The 6,666-nt window shown below is 33.5% G+C and overlaps 1 pseudogene; it reads right to left on the bottom strand.

The window, feature by feature from the left end:
* Positions 1 to 3,477: 3,477 nt before the first annotated feature.
* Positions 3,478 to 5,545, bottom strand: LOC128176332 (uncharacterized; annotated as a pseudogene).
* Positions 5,546 to 6,666: the final 1,121 nt, after the last annotated feature.

The raw sequence follows: 6,666 nt of genomic DNA, 5'->3' as shown, positions 1-6,666 counted from the left end.
CGCTTTCCGTTCCGTTTTCCGTTCCGCGTTTTAGCAACACCCATACATACATGTCTGTGTTTTCCGTATGAGTCCTATTGCACTCTCCGACGTCACGTTGTGTCAAAGGTCAATCGGGGATAAATTTTACATCCGGGTTCTCCCGCTCTAATAAACAGTGGAAAATACGCTAGGCTTATCAAGAAGTATAATAAGAAATACTCAATAAATCAATGTCAACGGTATACTTATGTTTGAATATATCGTATTGGTAAGTTTTAAGTGTGCGGATTACGATCATAACAAAATCTACTTGAGTTTCATTCAAGAATATTCTTAATTTAAATCTTTATCATGCTGCTGACAAAATACCGTATCCATCTGATTACATAATCCGAGATCAACAACCTATTTTTTAACAGCTCACACGAAACGCTTTTATACTGAATTAAATTACCAATGTATCTTCTAATATATATAATAATATAATAAAAAACTATCGCAATTTAAATTATGATTATAATCAGAAATGCCAGCCTGTCTTTCTGTGAAAAGGAGGGGGCGTAATTAACAAAAAATATCAGAGATTACCCAAGTTCTTTAAAATACAGTATATTAATCAAGGTAAGAATTTAGACTGTTATTACTGATTCTCATTTGTTTGCAGAGTATTAGAGCTTATGGTGGTAAGAAACCCATTATAACAGTTTTCAGTTTTCTATTCTTTTTTTGTGTGGAAGTTTTCTTTGAACAGTTTGTTGTTTGTGAAAATTTGTTGACAAATATGCCGGGAAGACATTGTTGTGTCAATGGTTGCTACAATGGTGACAACAAGTTAAAAAAATGGAGATCACAATTATGTGTAATACATTCCTGTAATTTTGGAACTGGGAGATGTACATGTGATCCTCCCTTCAAATTATTAACATTTCCCACAGAATCCCAAGACAAATATGCCAGAAATATCTGGATTAGAAACATAAACCGCCAAAGTCAAAGTGGAGAACTTTGGCTTCCAAATAACGATTCCAGAATATGTTCTAATCATTTTGTGGATCTTGGACCTACCCCAAAGAATCCTTACCCAACACTGCATATGGGACACATGGACAGAGTTGTTGTTGGGAGGCAGCCACCAAAGGACAGATGTTTAGAAATTCCTACTAAGAAAAGGAAATCTACATCCAATGACTGTCACAGTGATTCTGATGTGACAAACAATGTTAAAAGTCATTTGATTGACCATGATTATTTGGAATACTGTGATACATGTTTGTACAAGGAAGAAGAGATAAGAAAGTTTAAAGATCAAATAAGAAGTCTCACTTTAGAGTTAAATGATCTTAAAAAGAAAACTTCAGTCAATGTTCAAAATCAGCTCAAATCGCATGACATGTTGAGTTTGTTGGTCAATGATAGGAAAGTTAAATTCTATACAGGAATCCCTACCAAGTCTGCTTTTAATGCAGTCTACAATGCAATACAACCATCTCTTAAAAATGTTAGATACTGGAAGGGCCCATCCTATCATTGCACTACTCTTAAACATAAAAAATTTCAGAAAAATAGGGCTTGTAGAAAATTAAATCCAAAGGAGGAAATGCTTCTTACATTCATGAAAATCAGACTTGGTCTTTTAGATGAGGATCTTGCTGACAGATTTCAGATATCTCTATCATATGTGTCAAGAATTTTCACAACATGGGTGAAATTGTTGAAAAGGTATCTGAGCCGTTTAGTATTCAATGCTCAAAAAGATGTAGTCAGACATAACCTACCCCCTTCTTTCAGAACTACCAAATACTCACAAGTAAGGCACATTATTGATTGTTCGGAGGTATTTATAGAAAAACCCCAAAATTTAGTGTACCAAAACCAGTGTTGGAGCGATTACAAACATCATCACACTGCAAAATTTTTATTAAGCATAAACCCATCAGGTATGATAAACTTTGTTTCAGAATGCTGGGGTGGGAGGACCAGTGATAAGCATATCACACTTCACTCGGGGTTTATGGATCTTATAGAGCCTTTTGATTGTATTATGGCTGACAAAGGTTTTAGTAATCTATTGCAAGATTTCACCCTTCTTCATGCTACTCTATTGACCCCCCCAGGCAAACATGGGGTCAGTCAAATGCCAGCTAATGATGTTAGGAAAACAAAAGAAATAGCTAATAGAAGGATTTTTGTAGAGCAGGCTATTAGAAGAATGAAGTACTTTCGCATATTGAAGTTTGAAATTCCCCTTACATTGTGCCAACACCTTGATGATATTGTAAGAATAGTTAGTGGGGTGTGTAACATGTATCCACCTCTTCCAAAGTACTGAGAAAACTTACAATAGCTTTTGCCCGAGTAGTCTATCCCTATTGTCTGGTACTAATAACTCTTCTGAGTATATTTCATTTTGGCATTTTGTTATAACATGTTATGAAATGCATTTAATATTCGAAGAGAATGTAAATTAAATTAATATATGAAATAAAATGAAAAGAAAATGTAAACAATTTATTATTTTCCAAGTCATGCAATGAAATATAGTACATACAATGAACATACTATGAATATCAATGGTAACAATTAGAATATATATGATGTACATAAAATGTACATGTACATATATAAGTACCGGGTTTATTTGCTTCAGATCATTTATTGAGAGAAGCTTAAGAAGAAGATTGAATGCATTTTTTACAATGCCATGATGTCAAACTTTTGACATACTTGTCAGTTATTCCAACACAATGAAAATGATACCAAAGTTTGCACACATCACAATATATGCTACGCTCTTTAAGCTTGGTCACTTCATTCATAACAACCATATTACATTCAGGACAAAAATATGTCTCCCCATCTACATGTACCTTGTTGTCAATTTCCATTGGCTCTGGTGTATGAACATTTAAACTTTCTTGGGTCAAAAGATGTTGCAAAGACCTAGAATGAATCTCTGGTAAAACAAATGAATGATAGAAAAATTCAAGGTTGGATGACATTTCTGAATAAAAATGCTGGTCAAATACAATATTTTCATAAAATGGTCCATTGCATGTATATATGTACAGTATACACCATTTTCGCTTTGTAAGTTCAATCTGGCCCTGAATTTGACCATAATATGCCCCGTGTTTCAATGTAAGTGATTCAGCGTTTTGTAAACAACTTGGCAAATTACATTTGCAAAAAGAAAAACATGTAGAACATTTTGGAATGAGAGGACATTTAAATTCTACTAAACCCTCACCACAGCAAGAACATGATACCAATAAATCGGGGGAAGCTGCTAAATAGGGGTGATCAACATCTAAAAATATACCACATTCATGAAATGATACATCTTTGTGTTTTTTTCTGTACATTTTCATAAACTCAATTTTAGCAATGGGTTCCATTTCTCGTCCATACTTTAAAGACATCACATTTGGATTAACATGTTTATATCCCATTATACGTGAGAGCAAAGGCTTTATGTCACAGTGTGCAGCGTTTCTCTTATAACTTTCCGTTTTTGTATGGACAGCATAGAAATTCGATGCTGTAATCCGTCCTTTTCTCATCTCTGTCCAATTGGGGTTGGATGATTGACCCATGGTGAGGTTGTTAATGGCTTGAACCTCAGTCTCTGTGACATGTTCTACATTGTTTTTAACCATATTGTCAATATAATAGTTTGAAACATCAAAAGCCATAACATCAGCTGTTTCTTTCTGATTCACTGGTACAGGTAACTGTGTGGTATCCTGGTCATCAGTAGTGTGCATTCCTATCATAAAAAGAAGAACATTAATCAACAGAAGACCCAAGAACAATATATTTCATTAGTGATAAATAACAGAAGTTTTCTCTAGTACAAGTATCTTTTTTTATTTCTTTAGACCTTTTTATCTAATTTAAAATCATTCTAAGTTCCAGTTGCCCTCTATTTGTTAGATTATGAATCAAGAAATATAAAATAATTATACATGTAATAAAATTCCTAATTTAATATACCTTTGAATACACAAGCATTTGGAATTGCATCCTTCAGAGAGGCCAAAAGAGTTTTTTGAATGCAGGCCTCGGTGTCATTGTTTGCTTCAGGCATTACATCATAGTCAGCCTTACTCTTTCCAACAAGTGGTCTGGTCACTAAATATAAATATGTAAAACATGATAGTCATACAATAACTTCACTTGAAAAATTCATGCACCATATGTAGCATAATAGAATATACATGTATATATATAAATATATATATACCTACCAGATTTACCATGTCTTGACTTTTTGAAATTCATGCTCTTTATTTGGGCAGGCTGGAGTTTCTTTTCAGATGGTTTTACCCATATGCATGTGCCTGAGGTGCAAGATGTAAGGCCTAATTTGTTTGCAGATTCAATGCGGAAAAGTAGACCTGCCACATGGTTGCAAGTTTGTCCCAACCTGAAATTGTTGAAAATATGAGAGTAACATTCAGTATATTAAGTCTTTAAACTATTCCATATAATCAGCTATAAACTCTTTAGTTAATAAAGTTTGAATTATTTTTTTTTACAAAAAGTTTCAAAGGAATGCTACAGCTATATATTTGAGACATATAAGTTTTTTTTAATATGTTCTGGTGTCTCATAATAATAATATCGATAAATAATATACTAGTATCTCGGATATAATGGAACCCACATAAGAAGAGAGTAAATTATAATTCAGATGTAAATACAAGTAATTTCAAGTTGAAATAATCACTATAGTATAAAGATCTCTTTAAAGAATTTGACTAAAAAGGATTTAATTACTAGTATATAATTATTTATACTAACCCTGAGGTGCAGGAGCAGTAGGCACTTAAAACATGTCCTGTAGCTTTCTGTAAACAGACCCAGGCACTGTGAGTTGCTGCATTTAAACTCTGTGATGGAGTACATCTGGCACGCAGAAAACAGTAGGAAGATGAAGTTGATATTGGATGATAAAATACCTCCTTCAGCCACTCTGATGTATAGTACTCATATGCTTTACCGATCTTATATTGGTTCAAATGCAGCTGAGCCTTCTCCTCGCTTTCGTATTTCATTAGAAAAGTGGTCACATCGGTAATGAACACTGGTGGCCAATGGGACATTCCTTGTGTTTCGTCCTCCCATTTGTCGAATATTAAGAATGGGTCCGGCAAAATAACATCACAAACTTTAAGTAAATTCTTGTAGCATTCTAACTTAGACTTCTCAATTTCTACAGCTGTAGGTATTAATGGCATGTTAAGTGTATTAGCTGCAAACGCGAGTGCAACAAGTTCTTGTTTATTCCCGCCAATTGACAAACCTCTTTGGCTCAAAAAAGAACGCAACGCCTCGATTTTCCAATGAGAAAAGTCTTCCAAAGAACACCTTTGATCACCAGGATCCATTGTGTATAGAAATATATGTACAAAATATCCAAATCACAAAATGTCAATCGAAAAGAACCGGGTGTTTAACTTCTTGAATAGAACAAGCGTCCATTTTGTTTGTTACGTAGACAAGTTTATCCCCGATTGACCTTTGACATGCATATATAATTAGCTGCCACAATATGGCGAACCCGAACGTGCAATAGAACTATGAAAGGAATTGTTAAGATCAGCGAAAGGAATTCATTATTGTGTTTTAATTGGATTATCATTATGATGTTGACCAATTTAGGTAAGCATAATACATGTAGTAGCAGTAGCACAATATAATGAGATGCCAGCATACATATATCGCATAGCCCCCTAACTCCGTCACTACCCTAACTCCGTCACTTTCGGGAAACTCCTCGCCGTTTGAAATCAAGTACGATTATGACGTCATTTTTTACATGTCAAAAATCTTTAATCAAATGTCAACAATTTGCAACGGTTAAATTTAAGAATGTGTCAAAAAATAACAGAATTAAACCTTGTTCATTTTATGCAGCATTAATTGTGTGAAATCAGCTAAAACTTTTTCACGGGTGCACTTAAAAATCGATATTTCTGACATGCGGGCCCATTCGACCATTTACGGTGGTCAGCCATTTTTAGAGAGGCCAAGATAAAACATTTCACATGCAATACATTTTTTATTAAGGTAATTAATACATTTTTTTCAGTCCGCAATAGCCTGTATGCACTACTCTTGATGATAACGTCAAATGGCTCATGCCGATACTTTTGCCTTATACAGGGTATATAGATATCTCCGGTATATATCGCTATTTAGAATATGCTACATTTCTAAAAATGTAATAAAAAAATGATATAATAAGTAATATATTAATTAATGATATAAAATATTTGAAATATGTAAGGACATAAATCAAACGGCATCCATACATTCTGAAAAGGCCATTGTGATTGTTGTTACATGGACCCATTTTTTATTCTGGCGATCATTTCATTTCGATGAAATTAAATACAATTAAATTGTATGCACCATTTTTACTTATTATAACTTGGCCTAGATACAAATGGAGTTTTAACAAAATTGTTAATGTGTCTTCATTCCCTGCCATATCATAGAGCATGTGGGTGACGGAGTTAGGTTCATAAGATATAATAAGCACGCGTGATAAACGTCGTATTCAGAGAGCTATTTGAATAAAAATAAAAATATTTTTGTTAATAATTTTATAAATTATATTGTTTCAGATTATATTTAGTGATTGCAAATGATAAAAACCACAAAAAAATAATTTACAGA

Source organism: Crassostrea angulata, chromosome 3, assembly GCF_025612915.1.
Source record: "Crassostrea angulata isolate pt1a10 chromosome 3, ASM2561291v2, whole genome shotgun sequence".
NCBI classification, from domain to species: Eukaryota; Metazoa; Mollusca; class Bivalvia; order Ostreida; family Ostreidae; genus Magallana; species Magallana angulata.
The sequence above is the reverse complement of the archived record's forward strand: the minus strand, read 5'-3'. Positions and strand labels throughout refer to the sequence as shown.